General features: G+C 44.5%; 1 non-coding gene across 1 annotated transcript; it reads right to left on the bottom strand.

The window, feature by feature from the left end:
• Positions 1–24,674: 24,674 nt before the first annotated feature.
• LOC123445899 lies at positions 24,675–24,793 on the bottom strand. The gene has a single exon (XR_006631252.1). It is a non-coding gene; the product is annotated as a 5S ribosomal RNA (ribosomal RNA).
• Between the last annotated feature and the right edge of the window lie 716 nt (positions 24,794–25,509).

The raw sequence follows: 25,509 nt of genomic DNA, 5'->3' as shown, positions 1-25,509 counted from the left end.
TTCCGGGGGTCCACCGGGAAGGGCCACCAGCCCCGAAGGGGTATATGAGCCAAAGATGGATAGGAACCAGCCCATATGTGGGCTGGTGGGCCACCACCAGCAGGCCAAGGCGCAAGAAGAGGGGAGGTTGGCTAACCCTAGGCGTGGTGGGCTTGCTCACCTAGGGCGCCACTGCCTCCACCCCTTGGCCGCCGCCCCTTTGCCCTAGATGGGCTACCGCACCCCTTATGGTGGGAACCTTCCTCCCTCTCCTCGTATAAATAGTGGAGGGTTTGGGGCTGATTTGAGACAACAATTACCTCTCTCTCGGCGCAGCCCTACTCCTCGTCCTCCTCGTCCTCCGTAGTGCTTGGCGAAGCCCTGTCGGAGTGCCACGTAGCTCTACCGTCACCACGCCGTCATGCTGCCGGAGCTCTCCCTCAACCTCTCCTACCTCCTTGCTAGATCAAGGAATTGGAGACGTCATCGGGCTACACGTGCGTTGAACGCGGAGGAGCCGTTGTTCGGCGCATAGATCGAAATCCACGGAGATCTGAATCGCCGCGAGTACGACTTCATCAACCGCGTTCTAGCAACGCTTCCGCTTAGTGATCTTCAAAGGTATGAAGATGCTCTACCTCTTAGCTCGTTGCTGGTTTCCTTATAGATAGATCCTTGTGTGACGTAGGATTTTTTTTGAAATTACTACATTCCCCAATAATGGCATCCGAGCCAAGGTTCTATGCGTAGATTCTATGCACGAGTAGAACACAAAAGTTGTGGGCGCTGATTTGTCAAGTGCTTGCTGTTACTAGTCTTATCTTGATTCTGCAGCATCGTGGGATGAAGTGGCCTGGACCGACTTTACACGTACTCTTACATGAGACTGGTTCCACCGACCGACATGCACTTGTTGCATAAGGTGGCTAGCAGGTGTCTGTCTCTCCCACTTTACTCGGATCGGATTCGAATATCAATGTTGTGGCTGTCACATAGGTAAGAAGCGTTCTTGCTATAAACCCTAATCAGCCACGTAAAACTTGCAACAACAATTAGAGGACGTATAACTTGTTTTTGCAGGGTATGCTATATGATGTTATATGACAAAAAGGATGTGATGTTACATATGTGATGTATGAGATTGATCATGTTCTTGTAATAGGATTCACGACTTGCATGTCGAGGAGTATGACAACCGGCAGGAGCCATAGGAGTTGTCTTAATTTATTGTATGCGATGCAACGCCATGTGGTTACTTTACTTTATTGCTAAACGTTAGCTATAGTATTAGAAGTAATAGTTGGCGTGACGACTTCACGGAGACACAATGATGGAGATTATGATGATGGAGATCACGGTGTCATGCCAGTGACAATGATGATCATGGTGCCCCGAAGATGGAGATCAAAGGAGCAAGATGATATTGGCCATATCATGTGACTATATGATTGCATGTGATGTTTATCATGTTTTTCATCTTATTGCTTAGAACAACGGTAGCAAATATAAAATGATCCCTCATTAAAATTTCGAGATATGTATTCCCCTAAGTGTGCACTGTTGCGAAGGATCGTTGTCTCGAAGCACCACGTGATGATCGGGTGTGATAGATTCTAACGTTCGCATACAACGGGTGTAAGCCAGTTTACACACGCAAAACACTTAGGTTGACTCGACGAGCCTAACATGTACATACATGGCCTCGAATACGGGAGACCGAAAGGTCGAACATGAGTCGTATGGTTGATAGGATCAGCATGGAGATGCTCACCATTGATGACTAGTTCGTCTCACGTGATGATCGGACACGGACTAGTCGACATGGATCATGTAACACTTGGATGACTAGAGGGATGCCGATCTAAGTGGGAGTTCATTAGTAATTTTATTAGATGAACTTAATTATCATGAACTTAGTCCAAAAGTTTCTTTTCAAATATTGTAGATCCAATGGCCAACGCATATGTCTCATTCAACTTCAATGCGTTCCTAGAGAAAACCAAGATGAAAGATGATGGGAGCAACTATGCGGATTGGGCTTGTAACTTAAAGCTCATCCTCACTGCTTCCAAGAAGGCATATGTTCTTAATGCACCGCTAGGTGGTCCTCCCGTTCCCGCGGCAACCCAGGATGTTCGGAACGCCTGGCAGTCGCGGAGTGATGACTACTCTTTGGTTCAATGCGGCATGCTTTACATTTTAGAACCGGGGCTCCAAAGGCGTTTTGAGCAACATGGAGCATATGAGATGTTTGAGGAGCTGAAACTAGTTTTTCAAGCTCATGCCCGGGTCGAGAGATATGAAGTCTCCGACAAGTTGTTTAGTTGTAAGATGGAGAAAAATAGTTATGTCAGTGAGCACATACTCAGAATGTCTGGGTTGCACAACCGATTGACTCAGCTGGGAGTTGAACTTCCAAATGACGCGGTCATTGAAAGAATCCTCCAGTCGCTTCCACCTAGCTGTAAGGGCTTTGTGATGAACTACAAGATGCAAGGGATGGATAAGACCATTCTCGAGTTGTATTCAATGCTGAAATCTGCAGACTTAGAAATGAAGAAAGAACATCAAGTGTTGATGGTGAATAAGACCACTAGTTTCAAGAAACGCAAGGGTAAAAAGAACATCAAGAAAGATGGCAAAGCAGTAGCCGCACCCGGTAAACCATTTGTCGGGAAGAAGCCAAAGAAAGGACCCAATCCTGGGGCTGAGTGCTATTATTGCAAGGGAACCGGTCACTAGAAGCGGAACTGCCCCAAATACTTAACAGATAAGGAGACCGGCAATGTCAAAGGTATATATGATATACATGTTATTGATGTGTACCATACCAGCACTCGTAGTAGCTCTTGGGTATTTGATACATGTGTTGTTGCTCACATTTGCAACTCAAAACAGGAACTGCAGAACAAGCGTAGGCTGGCAAAGGACGAGGTGACAATGCGCGCCGGGAATGGTTCCAAGGTCGATGTGGTCGCCGTCTGCACGCTACCTCTACATATACCTTCAGGGTTAGTTTTAAACCTTAATAATTGTTATTTAGTACCAGCTTTGAGCATGAACATTGTATGGATCTTGCTTGATGCGAGATGGCTACTCATTTAAATCTGAGAATAATGGTTGTTCCATTTATATGAGTGATATGTTTTATGGTCATGCCCCGCTGGTCAATGGTTTATTCCTGATAAATCTCGAACATGATGTTACACATATTCATAGTGTGAGTACCAAAATATTTAAAGTTGATAATGATAGTCCCACATACTTGTGGCACTACCACTTTGGTCATATCGGCATCAAGTGCATGAAGAAACTCCATACAGATGGACTTTTGGAGTCACTTGATTTTGAATCATTTGACACATGCGAACTGTGCCTCATGGGCAAGATGACCAAGACTCTGTTCTCCGGAACAATGGAGCAAGCAACCAACTTGTTGGAAATAATACATACTGATGTATGTGGTCCAATGAGCATTGAGGCTCGCGGTGGCTATCATTATGTTCTCACCCTCACCGATGATTTATGGGTATGTCTACTTAATGAAGCACAAGTCTGAAACCTTTGAAAGGTTCAAGGAATTTCAGAGTGAGGTAGATAATCAACATGACAAGAAAATAAAGTTCTTGCGATCTGATCATGGAGGAGAATATTTGAGTCACGAGTTTGGCACGCACCTAAGGACATGTGGAATTGTTTCACAACTCACACCGCCTGACACACCGCAGCGTAACGGTGTGTTTGAATGTCATAATCACACTTTATTGGATATGGTGCGATCTATGATGTCTCTTATCGATTTACTGCTATCATTTTGGGATATGCATTACAAACTGCCACATTCACTTTAAATAGGGCACCGTCTAAATCGGTTGAGACGACACCGTATGAATTATGGTTTGGCAAGAAACCAGAGCTGTCGTTTGAGGCTGCGATGCTTATGTGAAGAAACTTCAACCAGAGAAGCTCGAACCCAAAGCGAAAAAATGCGTCTTCATAGGATACCCTAAGGAAACTATTGGGATCTTCTATCTTAGATCCGAGGGAAAAATCTTTGTTGCCAAGAACGGATCCTTTCTAGAGAAAGAGTTTCTCTCAAAAGAAGTAAGTGGGAGGAAAATGGAACTTGATGAGGTAACTGTACCTCCTCTCGAACTGGAGAGTAGCGCAGCGCAAGAAAATGTTTCTGAGGTGCCTACACCGGCTAGAGAAGAGGTTAAATGATGATGATCATGAAACTTTAGATCAAGTTTCTATAGAACCTCGAAGGTCCACAAGGGTACGTTCCGCACGAGAGTGGTACGGCAACCCTGTCATGGAAATCATGTTGTTGGATAATAGTGAACCTTCAAACTATGAAGAAGCGATGGTGGCCTCGGATTTCATCAAATGGCTTGAGGCCATGAAATCTGAGATAGGATCCATGTATGAGAACAAAGTATGGACTTTTGTGGACTTGCCCGATGATCGGCGATCCATAGAAAATAAATGGATCTTTAAGAAGAAGACTGACGCGGATGGTAATGTGACCATCTATAAGGCTCGGCTTGTCGCTAAAGGTTATCGACAAGTTCGAGGGATTGACTACGATGAGACCTTCGCACCCGTAGCGATGCTAAAGTCGGTCCAAATTATGTTAGCAATTGCCGCATTTTATGATTATGAAATCTGGCAAATGGACGTCAAAACGGCATTTCTGAATGGCTTTCTTAAGGAAGAATTGTATATGATATAGTTAGAAGGTTTTGTCAATCATAGCAATGCTAACAAGGTATGCAAGCTCCTGTGCTCCATCCATGGGCTAGTGCAAGCATCTCGGAGTTGGAACATTCGCTTTGATGAAGTGATCAAAGCGTTTGGGTTTGTACAGACTTATGGAGAAGCATGTATTTACAAGAAAGTGAGTGGGAGCTCTGTAACATTTCTCATATTATATGTGGATGACATATTGCTGATGAGAAATGATATAGAACTATTGGAAAGCATAAAGGCCTATTTGAATAAGAGTTTTGCAATGAAGGACCTTGGAGAAGCTGCTTACATATTAGGCATCAAGATCTATAGAGATAGATCGAGATGCCTCATTGGTCTTTCACACACTACTAGAAAAAAGCCTATAGCTAATATGGACATTAATGGCGCACCATGCATGTGGTGCGCCACTGCTATATAGCAGTGGCGCACCACATACTGGTGCGCCATTAGTGTCCATATTAGTAATGGAGCACCATGTGTCTGGTGCGCCATTACTATCTTTGACCTGGCCCCCACCCTTTCCTACACTTACCAGTGGTGCACCATAGGAAGTGCGCCATTACTAGTTTTAACTAGTAATGGCGCACCACGTCCACGGTGCGCCACTACTAATATTTTTTTTCAGTTTTTTTTGAAACTACTAATAGCGCATTCTTACCAGGTGCGTCATTAGTAACCATGGTTACTAATGGCGCATTCTTCCTGGGTGCGCCATTTGTAAGCTGGGAGGAGTAGATATTTTTGACAGCCCACTTCACACTCACTTTCCCCCCACTTCATTCTCTCCACCACTTCACACTCACTAGTCTCGGCTGCCTCCTCCTACTCACCTCATTTGCACCATATATTGAAGGGCCAAAACAACCAGGGAACGACATCAAACTGCATCTGGGGCTGCTGAAAGAGGATCTAGACACGCTGTGGAAAATGCCAGCCAATACGTGGGACACCGCAGCGAAACAATATTTCCCGATGAGAGCCGCACTGCTCACGACTGTGCACGACTATCTCGGTTATGGATATGTGCGGGGTAGGTGGTCCACGGATTTTGTGCATGCGTCAGGTGCATGGATGACACAACGTATCGCCAGCTAGATAGAGATCCCGGGTCTTCGAAAACCGTGTTCATGGGACATCGAAGGTGGCTTTGCGACGATGACGCATGGAGAAAATGCAAGGATCTGTTCGATGGTGAAACCGAACCCCGAAGAGCCCCACGTATGAGGAGCGGCGAGGAAATAGACGAGCTGTTGAAAAATTGGAAAGAGTGCCCACCGCCAGGAAAGAAGCGAAAGGCGCCAGAGCCGCTTCTGAAGGTATGGAAAACGAGGTCTATTTTCTAGGACTTGTCATACTGGAAGATCCTCCGTGTGCCTCACAGCCTTGATGTCATGCATATCATGAAGAACGTGTGCGAGAGTCTCCTTGGTACCCTGCTCAACATGCCAGAGAGGACCAAAGATGGGCCGAAAGCAAGGGCAAACTTGCAATCAATGGGCATCAGGGAGGAGCTTCACGCAAAACGCCCTAATGATGATGATGATGATGATGAGGCGAAGGACACGGAAAGTCATTGCAAAGGCAAAAGGCCAAGAAGATCGAATATGACTGCCCTCCCGCATGCCTCACTCTAAGTCAGAAGGAGATCGATCAATTTTTCACCTGCCTCGTAGGAGTAAAACTTCCTTACGGTTACGCGGGGGAGATAAGCAGATACCTAGACTCAGCGAAGCAGAATTTCAGAGGGATGCAATCTCACGACTGTCATGTGCTGATGACGCAGATACTTCTAGTTGCAATCCGTGGGATCATGGACGCGCACGTCCGTGAAACGCTCTTTGGCCTATGCAACTTTTTCGACGTCATCTCTCGGAAGTCGGTTGGCGTGAGGCAACTCAGAAGGCTACAAGAAGAGATCGTGGTGATACTATGCGAGCTTGAGATGTACTTCCCGCCCGCATTCTTCGACGTTATGGTGCATCTGCTGGTCCATATCGTGGAGGATATCATCCAACTCGGGCCGACGTTCCTGTACAACATGATGCCGTTCGAAAGGATGAATGGTGTCATCAAAGGATACGTTCGCAACAGGGCACGTCCAGATGGAAGCATAGCCCAGGGATTTCTGACCGAAGAGTGCATCTCCTTCTGCATGAATTATCTAGGAATCGAGAACCCCGTTGGTCTGCCTGTCAACAGGCACCTCGACAGGCTCGCTAGATGGGGTCACCGCGGGGGTCGCCGTGAAATGCATGTCGACTTCAAAGGTCGACTCGCCGACTTTGAAAGAGCAAACCTAGTCGCGCTACAACACATAGACGTGGTCGATCCTTGGGTGGTAGAGCACAAAACCTTTATTGAGAAGACATACAATGACCGAGGCCAACATAGGACGGACGGAGATATAATCAAAGAGCACAACTCATATTTCACGCGTTGGTTCAAGGACAAGCTTCTGTCGTACACTTTACACGAGGATTCTTCCACAGAAGAAAAACTCATATTCGCCTTGTCACAGGGCACCGAGCACAACCTGATGACCTATGAGGCGTACGATATCAACGGGTACACATTCTACACTGAGGAAAAGGACATGAAGAGCGATTATCAGAACTCCGGGGTAATGATGGAATCCTACACCGGTAACGACAAGGACAAATACTACGGAAGGATCGAGGAGATCTGGGAGCTGAGCTACGCTGGAGAGAAGGTTCCGATGTTCTGAGTCAGATGGGCCAAGAGCGTCCTAAAAGAAGACCGGTATTTCACCACCATGGTTATACATGAAGCCAAACCGAAGACCGTGGGCGCAAACGTCACCGCGAAAAATGAGCCATGGGTACAGGCTTGCCAAGTGGACCAATGCTTTTCATTACCGACCCGTCAAAGCCCAGTCGTGTTGTCTTGAGGAGAGGCAAAAGGAACATCATCGGAATGGATGGAGTCGCCAATGAGCAAGACTTTGACAAGTACGACGACCCGAAGATGGAAGATGACGATGACGATGAAGTAGCACACAACACAAGAAGAAGAAGGACCACCCTACCTAAAGGACGTCCGTTCAAGAGAAGAATTCAAGGGGTTCCGGGGCTAAATTATTCAACCGCGAGAAAGAAGGGCAAGAAGATCATGGTGAAAAGATAGCTAATTAAGATCGAATCATGACATGTCGGCCGCGTGTGTGTGTCAGTGGCAAGCTCAATCTTTGATGAGTGTTATTTCACGTCAGTTGATTTCAACCATGTCATGTAATTCTAAATCTTTGCACCATGTCATGTAATTCTAAACCGTTGGGCTATTCCATTACTTTTCGATTATTAAGTCATGTGCATGCAGAAACCCTTGTTAAAAGTATATGGATAAGTGGTAGAAGACTAAAATTAATGCAAAAAACAAGATCATCATGCAATATGTAACAAAATTATTACATGCAACTAAAAATCCAAAATTAGTAATAATTTTAGTTATTACATGCAACTAAAAATCCAAAAGTGATAACCAAAAACAAGATCATCATGAGAACAAGATCATATTGTTACAAAATTATTACATGCAACTAAAAAGTGATAACCAAAATTATTACGTACAACTAACAATCCAAAAAAAATAAAAAAATGTTGGTAATGGCGCACCAGGAGAAGGTGCGCCATTGCTATCCCTCCCCACTTATGGCGCACCACTAAAAGGTGCGCCACTGATATGCAACTTATGGCGCACACCTAAATGGTGCGCCATTGCTAACCCTCCCTCGTTCTATCCCCTTCTTCCCTCCCCGCACTCGCCTCTCCCCCGCATCTTCACTCCAACCGCACCCCTCCCTCCCTCCCATCTCCCCTCGTCAGCCACCGCCGCCGCCCTCTGACTCCGTAACAGCAGACCTTCCCTTGCAACGGCACCAGAAGAATGCTGCTAGCACTCTCCGACAATCGAAACTAGAAGAATGTTGTTGACCGCCCACCAGCGCGTGGGATCGTAGCAGTTTTCGAGGGTAGAGTATTCGACCCAAATTTGTTGGTACGCCTATAGGAGGTGAGAGGATACTCTCAAGTATCAGCATTTGAATATGTCAGATTCAACCACACCTGAAAGATTAGTATCACCAAGCAAAGTAGTAACAGCAAAGTAGCGAGTAACGACAGTGGCAAGGAACAACAGTAGTGACAACAGTAGCAAGTAGCAACAGTAGCAAGCGACAGTAGTAGCAACAGTATCAGCAGAGCAAGACAAGTAACAGCAGTAGAGCAAGACAAGTAACAACAGCAGTAGGACAAACTCGTAGGCAATGGGTCTGTGATTTGTTTGGATGATATACATCATGCAATAGTTATAACACGGAGAGATATGTGGCTAGCTCCCGTTCGTCAATGTGATGCAGGCATGCATTCAGTGTGTCGTCGTACGTGCTTAGGAAAAGAACTTGCATGACATCTATTGTCCATCCCTCCCGTGGCAGCGGGGTCCAAAAGGAAACTACGGGATATTAAGGTTCTCCTTTTAATAAAGAACCGGACCAACGCATTAGCACTTCGTGAACACATGAACTCCTCAAACTATGGTCATCACCGGGACTGGTTCAAGTTATTGTCACTCCGGGGTTGCTGGATCATAACACATAGTAGGTAACTACAACTTGCAAGATCGGATCTAAAACACACATATATTGCTGAAAACATAATAATTTCAGATCTGAAATCATGGCATTCGGGCCCTAGTGACAAGCATTAAGCATGGCAAAGTAGTAGCAACATCAATCTCAGAACATAGTGGATACTAGGGATCAATCCCCATCAAAACTAACTCGATTACATGATAGATCTCATCCTACTCATCACCGCCCAGCGAGCCTACGAATAGATTACTCACGAACGACGAAGAGCTTCATGGAATTGGAGAGGGAAGAAGGTTGATGATGACGATGGCGACGATTTCCGCTCTCCAGAGCCCAAAACGGACTCCAGATCTGCCCTCCAGATGAAGAACAGGATGTGGCGGCGCCTTTGTATCGTAAACGCGACGAAATCTTCTCTTTTTATTTTTTCTGGGATGAAAGTGAACTTATAGAGCTGAGATTGGGGGCGGCAGAGCCGTGTGGGCCCCACAAGCTTGCCCACGCCACCAGGGGGTGGCGGTGGTAGGGCTTGTGGCCCACTGGCCCACCCCCTCAGGTGGACCTTTGCGCAGGTATTTTTCATATTTTCCAAAAATGTTCCCCGTAAATTTTCAGGACGTTTGGATAACTTTGATTTCTGCACAAAAACAACACCAAGGCAATTCTACTGAAAACTGCGTCAGTCCAGGTTAGTTCCATTCAAATCATGCAAATTAGAGTCCAAAACAAGGGCAAAAAAGTTTGGAAAAGTAGATACGATGGAGACGTATCAACTCCCCCAAGCTTAAAAACTTGCTTGTCCTCAAGCAACTCAGTTGACAAACTGAGAGAGAAAGAAAAACTTTGACAAACTCTGTTTGATCTTGTTGTTGCAACTATGTCTAACTCATAACCAGAATTTCAGCAAGATCACAAGTTAACCACATAAGCAAGTGAGACAAAGGTCTCACGGTAAACTAATATCAATGGCGTAATCAGCTAACGAGCAAATAATAATGAGTTTCAAATACCAACACTTCAATCAAAACAAGCATGAAGCAATATGAATAGGTGGTATCTCGCTAGCTCTTTCTGAGACCGCAAAACATAAATGCAGAGCACTTTCGAAGATCAAGGGCTGACTAAACATTGTAATTCATAGCAACGAAGATCCAGTCATAGTCATACTCAATATCAATCAAAAGCAAAGCATAAAAATGACACAGGTGCTCTCTAATTGGTGCTTGTGAAAGAAGAGGATGACTCAACAGGAAAATAAATAGACAGGCCCTTCGCAGAGGGAAGCATTGATTTGCAGAGGTGCCAGAGCTCAAGCTTTGAAAAGAGAGATAATAATTTTGGGTGGCATGCTTTCATTGTCAACGCAATGACCAAGAGTTCTCAATATCTTCCATGCTACTCATGCTATAGGCGGTTCCCAAACAGAAAGTAAAGTTTTAACTCCCCCACCACCAATCAATCACACTCCACGGCTAGTCGAATCCTCGGGTACCGTCCATACTAACATCAATCCGGGGGGAGTCTTGTTTTACAGTTATGTTTTCGATTTAAGCGTGGAACTGGGCATTCCAATTACCGGCCCCTTTCTCGTGAATGACAGTGAATAAACACATTTCGGGGATAACACTCCTAGCATGGAAGATACCAATAGCCCCCTGTCACCACATGAGCGGTTCGGGCATGCAAAACAGATTATTTCTTGAAGGTTTAGAGAGTGACACATGCAAATTTACTTGGAACGACAGGTAGATACCGCGAATAGGTAGGTATAGTGGACTCTCGTGGAAAAACTTTTGGGTTTATGGAAGTGGATGCACAAGCAGTATTCCGCTTAGTACAAGTGAAGGCTAGCAATAGACTGGGAAGTGACCAACTAGAGAGCGACAACAGTCATCAAGATGCAATGAGTTTGACTAACATTGAATGCAAGCATGAACAGGATATAAATCACCATGAACACGAACATCATATAGGCTATGTTGATTTTGTTTCAACTACATGCATGAACATGCGCCAAGTCAAGCCACTTGAAACATTCAAAGGAGAATACCATCCTATCATACTACATCATAGTCATCTCAAAATCTATGTTGGCATTCAAGACAAACCATTATAAACTCCTAGCTAAATAAGCATGGTATCAGAAACTATGATCTCTAAGTTTTCATTGCAAACATGGTTCTCTCACAACAAAGCTGAATCTAGGTCGACAAGCTAGTCATATTTACAAAAACAAAATAGATAGAGCTCATACCAGCTTTTCAGTCTCAGTCACTTCATCATATATCATCATTATTGCCTTTCACTTGCACGATCGAACGATGTGAACAATAATAAGAGTGCTCGTGCATTGGACTAAGCTGAATCTGCAGGCAAACACAAAGGAGAAGACAAAGTAATATGGCTCCTTGAAAGCTAAACAGGTAAGCATGCAAGAACCACTAAACATTGAAACCAATATCTTCTACCTTGACCCAAAGAAAAAGGAAACTATTTACACGGGAAACTCCCAACAAGCAAAAGAAGAAAGAAAAATCTTTTTGTGTTTTCTCAAAAGGACACAAAACAAGAAAACAAGAAAAATGAAAATAAACTAGCATGGATAATAGAGTGGCAAAGTGTAAACACCGGCTAACAAAGTGAAAGCATAAACATGAATGTAAAGTCGGTGAGAACACGTACTCCCCGAAGCTTAGGCTTTTGGCCTAGCTTGGTCTACTCCCATGGATGGTCCTCGCGAAACCCAAAATCATAATGGGTGTTATAAGGGAGTGATGCAGCCTCTGCCTGAATAGCTGCCTCACGAAGTCGAGCAGCCGTCGCCTCCCTCTCATACTCATCTGTCTCTCCTATGGTTATGTAGTATCTTCGTTTTACCTGAAAGTCAAAGAAAGCAGGAGCAGGAAGGGTAATATGGAAAACACGCTGCCGGTTAAATATCAAGCGGTAAAGGAGGGATCCATGATCTCTCTCAAGGAACTGGTAGCGTGTTAGAGTGACATGATCAAGGTAGGCTGTACGGAGAGGAGGGTCTTCTGGACGGATGGATACTCCAAGAAAATTTGCTAAGCGTGTAGCATAAACTCCACCAAAGAAATTCCCCTCACTCGCATTTTTATTCAGCCTCCTTGCTATTATAGCTCCCATATTGGAGCTCCTGTCACCTGTTACTGCGCTCTTAAGGATACTAAGGTCGGAAGCGCATAGGTGACAATGTGCACCCTTGCCGTGAATGCACCTACCTATGAAGAGGGCAAAGTAGTGCAAGGCAGGGAAATGGATGCTTCCTATGGTGGCTTGCTGATATCTCTCGTTTCTCCAACAGTTATACTGGAGACAAAGTATCTGACCGAAGACTTAGAAGGATCATTAATACTAACCCCATCGGGTATCTTGCAAATCCTATTGAAATCCTCCAAATCCACAGCATAGGATTTATCGTACAGATCAAACAGTATGGATGAGTCACGACCAACTGAAAATTTAAATCTATGCACGAAAGAGGCAGTGAGCATGGCATACTGTTCATATTTATCTGAGAAGAACTCTTCTAACCCGGCATTGCGGACAAGTGTATCAAACTCATCCTTGAAACCTGCTTCGATCATGAACTCATCGGAAGGCCATTCACATGGTTGCACCGGTGCGTCCCTTAGTTGAAAAGGTTTGGGCTCCCGAAAAGAAAGACGAGGACCCTTCTTACTTGAGGAACCACCATGAAACTTCCTCCTGAACATAATTTCCTTTTGCTGAAATTTTTGAAGTTCAAGAGAAAAGTGAATGAAGACCCACCACACCTTGTAGCAACTACTCCTACTAGTGCCTAGAGACCATATCACGCGCTAAAACTACTTGGGACCAGCTAAAATCAACATTTCTAGCTCGAGAACACGGTCACCAAGGTAGCAAGAATACGCGAAGGATAAAGCACTAGAGCAAAAACTAATTGGACCGATGGAGGAGTCACTTACCAAGGAGTAATTTCCCCAAAACAGTTCGGAGAATGGTCCTTTGAGAAAGGAGATCGAAAATCACAACCAAAAGAGCAAGAACACGGGTTTGAGCTGCGAAACAATTTTTTCTGGAGGTGGAAGAAGAGGCTGGGAGCTGGAATGAGTGGAGGAGGTCCCTGTGGGCCCCACAAGCTTACCCTCCGCCACCAGGGGGGTGGCGGTGGCAGGGCTTGTGGCCCACTGGTCTGGCCCCCAGGCCAGCTATCAGGCCCAGTAATTTTCAAAAATTCTAGAAAAAAATCATACTAAATTTTCAGGACCATCGGAGAACTTTTATTTTCGAGGTATTTTTCTCCGGGACGCTAAAACAGAAAACAGGCAAAACTAAACTAATTCTATCATTTTTATTCTAAGCAACAGAAAATGAAAGCTCAAAATAGAGGTATGTGACTCTTTGATTCATCCATTTCATGGTCATCGAAAGAAATCCGTCAATGGGGTTGATCAAGTCCTCATGACAAAACCTTCTCGAATCACAAGAGAGAATGGAGAATTTTCGAATAGTCACTAAGTCACCTCAATGGGGATATGTATCTCCCCAACAAGCAAATCATACTTCATCTTGACATGAGGAATAGGGCATTCAAAGCTCCCAATAAGAATCGATGAAGTCTTTTCGATAGCATTGATGCAATGTACTTGATATCGTTTCCTCGGAAAGTGCACTGTGTGCTCATTACCGTTGACATGGAAAGTGACATTGTCTTTGTTGCAATCTATAACAGCCCCTGCAGTGTTTAAAAAGGGTCTTCCGAGGATGACATCCATGGCATCGTTCTCGGGAATATCCAAAATAACAAAGTCTGTTAAGATAGTGGTATTAGCAACCACAACAGGCACATCCTCGCAAATGCCGATAGGGAAAGCAGTTGATTTGTCGGCCATCTGCAGAGAAATTTCAGTGGGTGTCAACGTATCCAATTCAAGTCTACGATAAAGAGAGAGCGGCATAACACTAACACCGGCTCCAAGGTCACATAAGACAGTTCTTACGTAGTTTCCTTTAATGGAGCAAGGTATAGTGGGCACTCCGGGATCACCAAGTTTCTTAGGAGTTCCACCTTTAAAAGTGTAGCTGGCAAGCATGGTGAAGATCTCAAGATCTGGTATCTTCCGTTTAGTAGTCACGATATATTTCATGTACTTGGCATACGGATACATCTTGAGCATATCAGTTAACCGCATCTGCAGAAAGATGGGTCTTATCATCTCAACGAAACGCTCAAAATCCTCATCATCCTTTTCCTTGGATGGCTTAGGAGGAAAGGGCATAGATCTCTGAACCCATGGTTCCCTTTCTTTACCATGCTTCCTAGCAGCAAAGTCATCCTTATCGTATCTCTTAGGTTGTGGGTTATCATGATTAACCGCAGGTTCAATCTCCACATCCTCATCATTGCTAGGTTGAGCATTATTATGAACATCACTGTCCATATTGTCACCAGGTTCATGTTCATCACCAGATTGTGTTTCTGCATCAGACGCAGAAATATCATTAGGTTCTTCAGGTGTGAGAGTATTTGGTGAACTAACATGTAGGTTTCTATCATCCTTCTTCTTCTCCTTAGGATGACTAGGTGTATCAGCATTGATTCCTTGAGAATCTTGATCAATTCTCTTAGGATGACCTTCAGGATACAAAGGTTCCTGAGTCATTTTGCCTCCTCTAGTAATGACTCTGACAGAGTTGTCATTTAATTCATTGAGCAGGTCATTCTGAGCTTTAAGTACTTGTTCTACCTGAGTAGTAATCATAGAGGCATGTTTACTCAGAAGCTTCAGATCATTGACAGTTCTGTCTACACAAGCACTTAAATGGCTAAGCATACGAGTACTTTGTTCCAAATGTCTGCTAACATAATCATTGAAACTCTGTTGTTTGGCAACAAAGTTGTCAAATTCGTCAAAGCATAGGCTAGTAGGTTTGTCAAAAGGAATATCACTCTCATCAAACCTACCCAGAGAATTCACTTCTACTACCTGTATCGGGTTATCGAGACCATGGATTAGGCAAAGCAGTATCAGGCAAAGCAGTATCAGGCATAGCATCTCTAGCAGTATCAAGCATAGCATCTCTAGCCGTATAAATCATAGCATCATCAGGAAAAATAGCATCTCTAGCATCATCAAGCACAGGCGACATATCAAGATTTCTGCAGGAGGTGATGTCGCAAACTTACTCATAACTGAAAGTGAATCAAGTGTAGAGCTAGATGGCAATTCCTTACCTCCCCTCGTAGTTGAGGGCAAGACTTTGGTTTTTGGATCCTTCAGATTCTTCATAGTGATCAGCAGATATAAATCCCAAGTAACTCAGAGAATATAGCAATACCTCCCCGGCAACGGTGCCAGAAAAATGCTGACTCCGTAACAGCAGACCTTCCCTTGCAACGGCACCAGAAGAATGCTGCTAGCACTCTTCGGCAATCGAAACTAGAAGAATGTTGTTGACGGCCCACCAGCGCGTGGGATCGTTGCAGTTTTCGAGGGTAAAGTATTCGACCCAAATTTGTTGGTACGCCTATAGGAGGTGAGAGGATACTCTCAAGTATTAGCAGCTGAATATGTCAGATTCAACCACACCTGAAAGATTAGTATCTGCAAGCAAAGTAGTAACAACAAAGTAGCGAGTAACGACAGTGGCAAGGAACAACAGTAGTGACAGCAGTAGCAAGTAGCAACAGTAGCAACCGACAGTAGTAGCAACAGTAGCACCAGAGCAAGACAAGTAACAGGAGCAGAGCAAGACAAGTAACAACAGCAGTAGGACAAACTCGTAGGCAGTGGGTCGGTGATTTGTTTGGATGATATTCATCATCCAACAGTTATAACACGGAGAGATATGTGGCTAGCTCCCGTTCGTCAATGTGATGTAGGCATGCATTCCGTGTGTCGTCATACGTGCTTAGGGAAAATAACTTGCATGACATCTATTGTCCATCCCTCCCATGGCAGCGGGGTCCAAAAGGAAACTGCGGGATATTAAGGTTCTCCTTTTAATAAAGAACCGGACCAAAGCATTAGCACTTAGTGAACACATGAACTCCTCAAACTATGGTCATCACCGGGAGTGCTTCCGGTTATTGTCACTCCAGGGTTGCCGGATCATAACACATAGTAGGTACCTACAACTTGCAAGATCGGATCTAAAACACACATATATTGGTGACAACATAATAATTTCAGATCTGAAATCATGGCACTCGGGCCCTAGTGACAAGCATTAAGCATGGCAAAGTAGTAGCAACATCAATATGAGAACATAGTGGATACTAGGGATCAATCCTCATCAAAACTAACTCGATTACATGATAGATCTCACCCTAGTCATCACTGCCCAGTGAGCCTACGAATAGATTACTCACGAACGACGAAGAGCTTCATGGGATTAGAGAGGGAAGAAGGTTGATGATGACGATGGCGACGATTTCCCCTCTCCGAAGCCAAAATGGACTCCAGATCTGCCCTCCAGATGAAGAACATGATGTGGCGGCGCCTCCGTATCATAAACGCGACGAAATCTTCTCTTTTTATTTTTTCTGGGACGAAAGTGAACTTATAGAGCTGAGATTGGGGGCGACAGAGCTGTGTGGGCCCCACAAGCTTGCCCACCGCCACCAGGGGGTGGCGGTGGCAGGGCTTGTGGCCCACTGGCCCACCCCTTAGGTGGATCTTTGCGCATGTATTTTTCATATTTTCTAAAAATGTTCCTCGTAAATTTTCAGGACGTTTGGAGAACTTTGATTTTTGCACAAAAACAACACCAAGGCAATTCTGCTAAAAACAGCGTCAGTCCAGGTTAGTTCCATTCAAATCATGCAAATTAGAGTCCAAAACAAGGGCAAAAGAGTTTGGAAAAGTAGATACGATGGAGACGTATCACCCTCCTCGTCACTGCCCCCAGGCCCCGGCCACCGCCGCGGCCCCCATTCGCCGCTGCACACGTCCCCGCCGCCGGATCACGCCCCCGCACACGTCGCCACCGTCGGACGGGTCAGGCGGCCATCACCGCTGCGGAGGTGAGCAACCCCGCCCCTCCCTCTTCCCAATCTCTCCCCGCCCCTCCCTCTTCCCCATCTCCCCACCGTCCTCCCCTCCTGCCACCTCTTACTTCCGCTGGCGCGTCACCCCCTGCAACCCTAGTCGTCCATCTCCGTCTACCGGCGCGCCTCCTCGCCACCGTCGAAGTACCGCACCCTCTCCCCTCCTGCCACCTCTTACTGCCGCTATCTTTTCATCATCAAAGCTGCCATGATGAACATTTCAGAAAAATTGGGATGAGCACGGTTACTTAACTTCAAAAAGTTTGTTTAGTTTCACTTAACTTCAGAATTTTAGATGTTTACTCTTTCTTGTGCTTTTCTTGTTTAGTTCTTTCGCATCGTATAGCAAGTGAAATATCTAATGACATGAGAGGACTAGTAAATCTTTCGGTTTTAGTGTCCTAAATGAACAAAGACTCTACTACCACGGAGTTTTTGGTGCCCACGTGTGCTCCTCGCCTCTTCTATATGATTATAGTAAATCTTTCGGTTTCAGAATGGAGGGAGATGTTTATTGTCTATTGTATTTGATTTGTCATGTCAATAACCTTGTGTTGTTGATGCTAGTCTGGATTAACCTCAAAACATAATCAATCTAATCTCATGATGTACCACATCGCTTGTGATTTACGCAGGATGCAAGGTTTTAATTTTTTGAAAAACACTGAAAAACACAAAGCTATTTTGTTTCCACAGAAACTGAAAAGCACCACATGTGATTTAAGGAAGAAACTGAATCTACTAAAAATTATGAATCACTTGCTACACCTAATACTCCTATTAGAAATAGAATATTTGATGTGCTTGATCCTTCATATTAGTTTGATGAGGATATTACTAGAGAGTTTATGGCTTATGATGGTGCCAGTTCGAAAAACTATATGCTGTGTCATCCAGTGGACCATTATCCCTCTCAAGCCACAATGTAACATAACCACTACTTGAATTGAATGCAGTTCTTGTAATGTTTCATGCATCAGAGTAATAGGGGCACTTGATATAGAGGGATTAAGTCCTCCTCTATGTAACGGGCACAATCAAATAATTTATAGAGATGTTTTAGCTACCCACTTACCCTGATCTCCACCCCATCTTTTTTAGTAGTAGAACCACTTGCTCAGTAAGTGCTCTAATGTAGATGGTGAATCTGATTTAGTTCACGAGAGTCATGCCTAATTTAGTGATCATAATCAAAACCATCTGCTAATTTGTCATTTAATTATGTTCAACTCAAGTAGGGTTTTGTTCGTAAGTGGTATTTTCTTTGTGTGTGTGTATGAACATTCATGCTGTCATTTAGTTCTTTCATGACTTTGTGTCTCTCCAGCACATTTCAACATATGAGTGGTACATAATTTATAGCTCTATATCATCTACATAGGTGTTCTGTTTTCTACCACATGCAACATGCCCTGGATCATGGATCTCCATAGGTGTATTTGGTTAGCTTATTGCTTGGTGAAATAATGATATTACTTGGACAATGAGCTTATCTGAAATCTGAAACACATTTACTTACTTACTTACTTACGACGGAGAATGAATTTTATTACTTGGACAATGAATTTATTATGTTGATCACTGATTTATGCCTTTTGATTGTAGTGGTTATGTTAAATTTATTTCGGAAGTATTTAAATCTTCCATCTTACTATTTTTTGGCATCCTGCTTGTGCAGTAAGGTTGTAATGACTCATATTTGTTACCCCTTTCTCCTGAAACGTAGATTAATTTCCGTTTCGGTTGAGAATTGGGCACTCCTAGGTCAAGAAAATTAGCAAAGGTCATGTCCAATTTTCTTGACCTAGAAGGTGCCCGATTCAACCCCGTGCAATAACTCTAGTATCCTTTTTTCCTATTTAGAGCGAACATGGCCAACAAAGATGAGGCCGGCGGTTCAGGCAAGCCATTCTGGGAGCTGTCCCAGGAGCTGGAGGAAGAACCTCACCACTATGAGGACGCCGCGGAAGACACCGATCACGACTAGACAACCCCTAGTGGCGTCGGGGATGACACCACTAATGGTGCTGCCGGGGATGCCACCACTGATGATGGTAGCGAACGCACAGATGGCAGCCAACCGAAGAAGCAACGGAAGGACCGGCGCTCGAACGTGCTCGGCACCGTCAGGGAGGAATTTACTGAAGTGCCCTCCAGTGGGCATCCAACGGCGCCCAAAGAATTAGTCGGTGGGTACGTGGGACAACTCGGGTGCATTATCCGGAGCACCATCTCGATCAACACCGAGAACCTAAGGCATCAAGGCCGAGCTAATTTGCGCAACCTCCTCTTCACGAAGCTGCACAAACGATACAAGTTCCCCGGTGACGTCGCAAACACACGCCTCACAGGGAATAAAGTGAACAGTGTCGCCCTCACAAAGATGAGCACGACCCTGGCCACTTGGAGAGCCTCGGTGAAGAGAAGGATTCTAAGGGGTGATAGTTATGAGAAGATCAAGGAGACAAATCCTTCGATCAGCGAAGCTGACTACCAGGAGTTCAAGATCATGAATCGTGTTATTATTGTGTTGCTTTTCTCTTCCGATCCTTTTGTTGCATACTTATATATTGCTTATATATTATCTGTGAATTGCTTCTGTTTGTCTAGTGCATAGAGATGCCGTCGTATGTCGTGTACAAGGGTGAGGTTCCCGGAGTCTACGACGACTAGGAGGAGTGTCGGAGACAGGTTCACAGTTTTAGCGGTAATAGTTACAAAGGGTACATCACTAGGGCGGAGGCGGAAGCTAGATACGTGCGCTATCTAGCGAGAGAGAGGAGGGAGCAGAGGAGGAACCGGATGAAGATCAGTTTCATCACGATGATGCTCATCGTGACCGCAACCCTCTTCTATGTGATGGTAGTTTAGATATCGACTTGTAATGTGAAGACAAACTCGCTACTCGCGGTCTCAAGACCTGTAATGTTCTAACTTTGTTCGGTATTTTGAATTCGGAGACTAATATGATGAATTGTATTCGGAGACTAATCTTCTATTGTATTCGATAAATCTGCTGTTTATATATATGTTGTGCTATTTAGATTCTGTGCTATTATGTATATTTTAACCTCTATAAATATCAGAAAAGAAAAAAAATCCTAATATTCATAGTAGTGACTCACCTCCAGGAGGTGCGCCATTAGTATCTGGGATAGTAATGGCACACCAGGTGGTGCATCATTATTATCTTGGATAGTAATGGCGCACCTGCTGGTGCGCCATTATTGTCCTGGTGCGCCATTACTATTTATTAGTAGTTGTGTGATAATAATGGCGCACCTATAGTGCACCATTAATAGGTAAAGTAGGTGCGCCACTAATAGCCCTTTTTCTAGTAGTGACAAAGCACATACCTTGACAAGATATTGAAGAAGTTCAGTATGGATAAGGCTAAGAAGGGGTTCTTGCGTGTATTACAAGGTGTGAGGTTGAGTACGACTCAACACCCGACCACGACAGAAGATAGAGAAAAGATGAGTACCGCCCCCTATGCTTCAGCCATAGGCTCTATTATGTATGCAATGCTATGTACCACACCTGATGTGAAGCTTGCCATAAGTTTGGTAGGGAGGTACCAGAGTGATCCAAGAGTAGATCACTAGACAGAGGTCAAGAACATCCTTAAGTACCTGAAAAGGACTAAAGATATGTTTCTCATTTATGGAGGTGCCGAAGAGCTCGTCGTAAAGGGTTACATCGATGCTAGCTTTGACACTGATCCGGATGACTCCAAGTCACAAACCGGATACGTGGATATTTTGAATAATGGGGCAGTTAGCTGGTGCAGTTGCAAGAAAAGCGTCGTGGCGACATCTACATGTGAAGTGGAGTACATAGCTGCTTCGGAAGAAGCACAGGAAGGAGTCTGGATCTAGGAGTTCATCACCGACCTAGGAGTGATTCCAAGTGCGTTGGGCCCAATGACTCTGTTCTGTGATAACGCCGGAGCTATTGCTATTGCAAAGGAGCCCATGTTTCACAAGAAGACCAAGCACATCAAGCGCCGCTTGAACTCCATACATGGATACATCCAGGATGGAGATATAGATATTTGTAAAGTACATACGGATGTGAATGTCGCAGACCCGTTGACTAAACCTCTTCCACGAGCGAAACATGATGAACACCAGAACTCTATGGGTGTTCGATTCATCACAATGTAACTAGATTATTGACTCTAGTGCAAGTGGGAGACTGTTGGAAATATGCCTTAGGGGCAATAATAAAATGGTTATTATTATATTTCCTAGTTCATGATAATTGACTATTATTCATGCTATAATTGTATTAACCGGAAACTGTAATACATGTGTGAATATATAGATCACAATGTGTCACTAGTGAGCCTCTAGTTGGCTATCTCCTTGATCAATAGATAATCATGTTTTCTTGATCATGGACATTGGATGTCATTGATAACGGTATCACATCATTGGGGAATGATGTGATGGACAAGACCCAATCCTAAGCATAGCACTAGATCGTGTTGTTCGTGTGCTAAAGATTTTCTAATGTCAAGTATCATTTCCTTAGACCATGAGATTGTGCAACTCTCGGATACCATAGGAGTGCTTTGGGTGTACCAAACGTCACAACGTAACTGGGTGATTATAAAGGTGCACTACACGTATCTCAGAAAGTATCTGTTGTGTTGTACGAATCGAGACTGGGATTTGTCACTCCATGTGACGGATTGGTATCTCTGGGCCCACTCGGTAATCCATCATCATATTGAGCTCAGTGTGACTAAGGAGTTAGCCACGGGATGATGTGTTATGGAACGAGTAAAGAGACTTTCCGGTAACGAGATTGAACAAGGTATAGGGATACCGACGATCGAATCTCGGGCAAGTATCATACCGGTAGACAAAGGGAATTGCATATGGGATTGATCGAATCCCCGCCATTGTGGTTCATCAGTTGATATCATCGTGCAACATGTGGGAACCAACATGGATATCCAGACCCCGCCATTGGTTATTGACCGGAGAGGTGTCTCGGTCATGTCTCCATGCTTCCCGAACCCGTAGGGTCTACACACTTAAGGTTCGATGACGCTAGGGTTATATGGGAATAGTGTACGTTGTTACCGAAGGTTGTTCGGAGTCCCGGATGAGATCTCGGACGTCATGAGGAGCTCTTAAATGGTCTGGAGGTAAAGATTCATATATAGGAAGTGAGAATTTGATCGTCGGAAGTGCTTCGGGTGTCACCGGGCCACAGCCCCGAAGGGGTATATGGGCCAAAAGATGGATGGTAACAAGCCCATATGTGGGCGGGTACGCCACCACGAGCAGCCCAATGCGCAAGAAGAGGGGATCTGCGCTAACCCTAGGCATGGTGGGCTTGCTCACCTAGGGCGCCACTCCCTACCCCCCTTGGCCGCCACCCCTTTGCTCTAGATGGGCTGCCGCACCCCTTAGGGTGGGAAACCCTAAGGGTGGGCACCTTCCTCCCTCTCCTCCTATAAATAGTGGAGGGTTTGGGGCTGATTTGAGACAACAATTACCTCTGTCTCGGTGCAGCCCTACTCCTCCTCCTCCTCATCCTCCGTAGTGCTTGGCGAAGCCTTGTCGGAGTGCCACGTAGCTCCACCGTCACCACGCCGTCGTGCTGCCAGAGCTCTCCCTCAACCTCTCCTACCTCCTTGCTGGATCAAGGCATTGGAGACGTCACCGGGCTGCACGTGTGTTGAACACGGAGGAGACGTTGTTCGGCGCATAGATCGGAAACCACCACGATCTGAATCGCCGCGAGTACGACTCCATCAACCGCGTTCTAGCAATGCTTCCGCTTAGGGATATTCAAAGGTACAAAGATGCTCTACCCCTTAGCTCGTTGCTGGTCTATCCATAGATAGATCCTTGTGTGACTTAGGATTTTTTTTGAAATTACTACGTTTCCCAACAATGCACCCAATGTGAGGGGTTTGTTCTGGTTGAATATCGATAGTGATGGCACATATGTTCATAAAATTGATGCCAAAAGATGTAGAGTTGATAATGATAGTACCACTTTCTTGTGGCACTACCGCTTAGGTCATATTGGTGTAAAACACATGAAGAAACTCCATGCCAATGGACTTTTGGAGTCACTTGATTTTGAATCACTTGACACCTGTGAACCATGCCTCAGGGGCAAGATGACCAAAACTCCATTCTCCGGAACAATGGAGCGAGCAAGTGACTTATTGGAAATCATACATACTAATGTGTGTGGTCCGATGAGCATTGAGGCATGCGATGGATATCATTATTTTCTCACCTTCACCCATGACTTAAATAGATATGGTTATATTTATTTAACTAGACACAAGTTTGAAATGTTTGAAAAGTTCAAGCAATTTCAGAATGAAGTGGAGAATCATCGTAACAAGAAGATCAAATTCCTACGATCTGATTGAGGAGGAGAATATCTGAGTCATGAGTTTGGCACTCACCTGAGACAATGTGGAATTGTTTCACAGTCGACACCGCCTGGAACACCACAATGTTATGGTGTGTCCGAACATCGTAATCGAACCTTATTAGATATGGCGCATTCTATGATGTCTCTTGCCGACTTGCCACTGTCGTTTTGGGGTTATGCGTTAGAGACAACTGCATTCACTTTAAATAGGGCACCAGCTAAATCCATTGAGACGACGCCATATGAACTGTGGTTTGGCAAGAAACCAAAGTTGTCATTTCTTAAAGTTTGGGGATGTGATGCTTATGTCAAAAAGCTTCAGCCTGAGAAGCTGGAACCCAAAGCGGAGAAATGTGTCTTCATAGGATACCTAAAAGAGACAGTTGGGTATACCTTCTATCTCAAATCTGAAGGCAAAGTGTTTGTCTCTAAAAACGGAACATTTCTTGAGAAAGAGTGTCTCTCGAAATAATTGAGTGGGAGGAAGATAGAACTTGATATGGTCATTGAATCTTTGCTTCAACCAGAGAGTAGCGCAGCGCACAAAGGTGTTTCTGTGTATCCTACGCTAGTTGAAGAGGAAGCCAATGATGATGATCATGAAGCTTTGGATCAAGTTTCTATCGAACCTCGTAGGTTGACAAGAGCATGTATTGCTCCTTAGTGGTAGGGTAACCCTGTCTTAACAGTCATGTTGTTGGACAACAATGAACCTACGAGCTATGGAGAAGCGACGGTGGGCCCGGATTCCAACATATGGTTAGAGGCCATGAAATCCGAGATAAAATCCATGTATGAAAATAAAGTGTGGACTTTGGAAGTATTACCTGAAGGGCGAAAGGGCATTCAAAACAAATGGATCCTTAAAAACAAGACAAACACTTCCGAGGAGGTCACCCATCCTAGTACTACTCTCGCCCAAGCACGCTTAACTTCGGAGTTCTAATGGGATCCGATGCTTTAGTGCTGGTATGATCGCATCTGACATGAAACTATCTATTTGTTCCTTATGCTTGCCCCTCCCATGTCCATTGCCACATTTGCCTCGACAAAGGAGACGAGTTTAACACAAGAATTTCACCGCTCCCTCTCTACACCAACAACACGAGCACCGCCACGACCTCTCTGACTTCTCCCACCGCGCTTGACACCCAACGCCGCCGCCCCTAGACACGTGAATAATGAGCCGCAAGCTAAAACATATCACAAACTTCTAAAATAAGAAAACTAGTAAATGTCAAAAATAAGAAAACGAGTTCATATAGCTCACGGTAATATCACCATGTATAAAGCTCGACTTATGGCAAAGGTTTTTTCTCAAGTTCAAGGAGTTGACTACGATGAGACTTTCTCACCCGTAGCAATGCTTAAGTCCGTCTGAATCATGTTATCAATAGCTGCATTTTTTTATTATGAACTTTGGCACATGGATGTCAAAACAGCGTTCCTTAACGGTTTCCTTAAGGAAGAGTTGTATATGATGCAACCAGAAGGTTTTGTCAATCCAGAGAATGCTCTTGAAGCTTGTCTAGGACCAGTCTCAAGTGTTGCTCATCCTCCTCTTCAGACTTGGAGTAGATGAGTATGTCGTTAATGACGACAACGATGAACTTGTCCAAGTACTCCATGAAAAGTTTGTTCATGAGGTACATGAAGTAGGCTGGTGCATTGGTTAACCCAAATGACATGACCATGTACT

Source organism: Hordeum vulgare, chromosome 3H, assembly GCF_904849725.1.
Source record: "Hordeum vulgare subsp. vulgare chromosome 3H, MorexV3_pseudomolecules_assembly, whole genome shotgun sequence".
NCBI classification, from domain to species: Eukaryota; Viridiplantae; Streptophyta; class Magnoliopsida; order Poales; family Poaceae; genus Hordeum; species Hordeum vulgare.
Note: the sequence above shows the minus strand (reverse complement) of the source record. Positions and strands in the feature narration are given on the sequence as shown.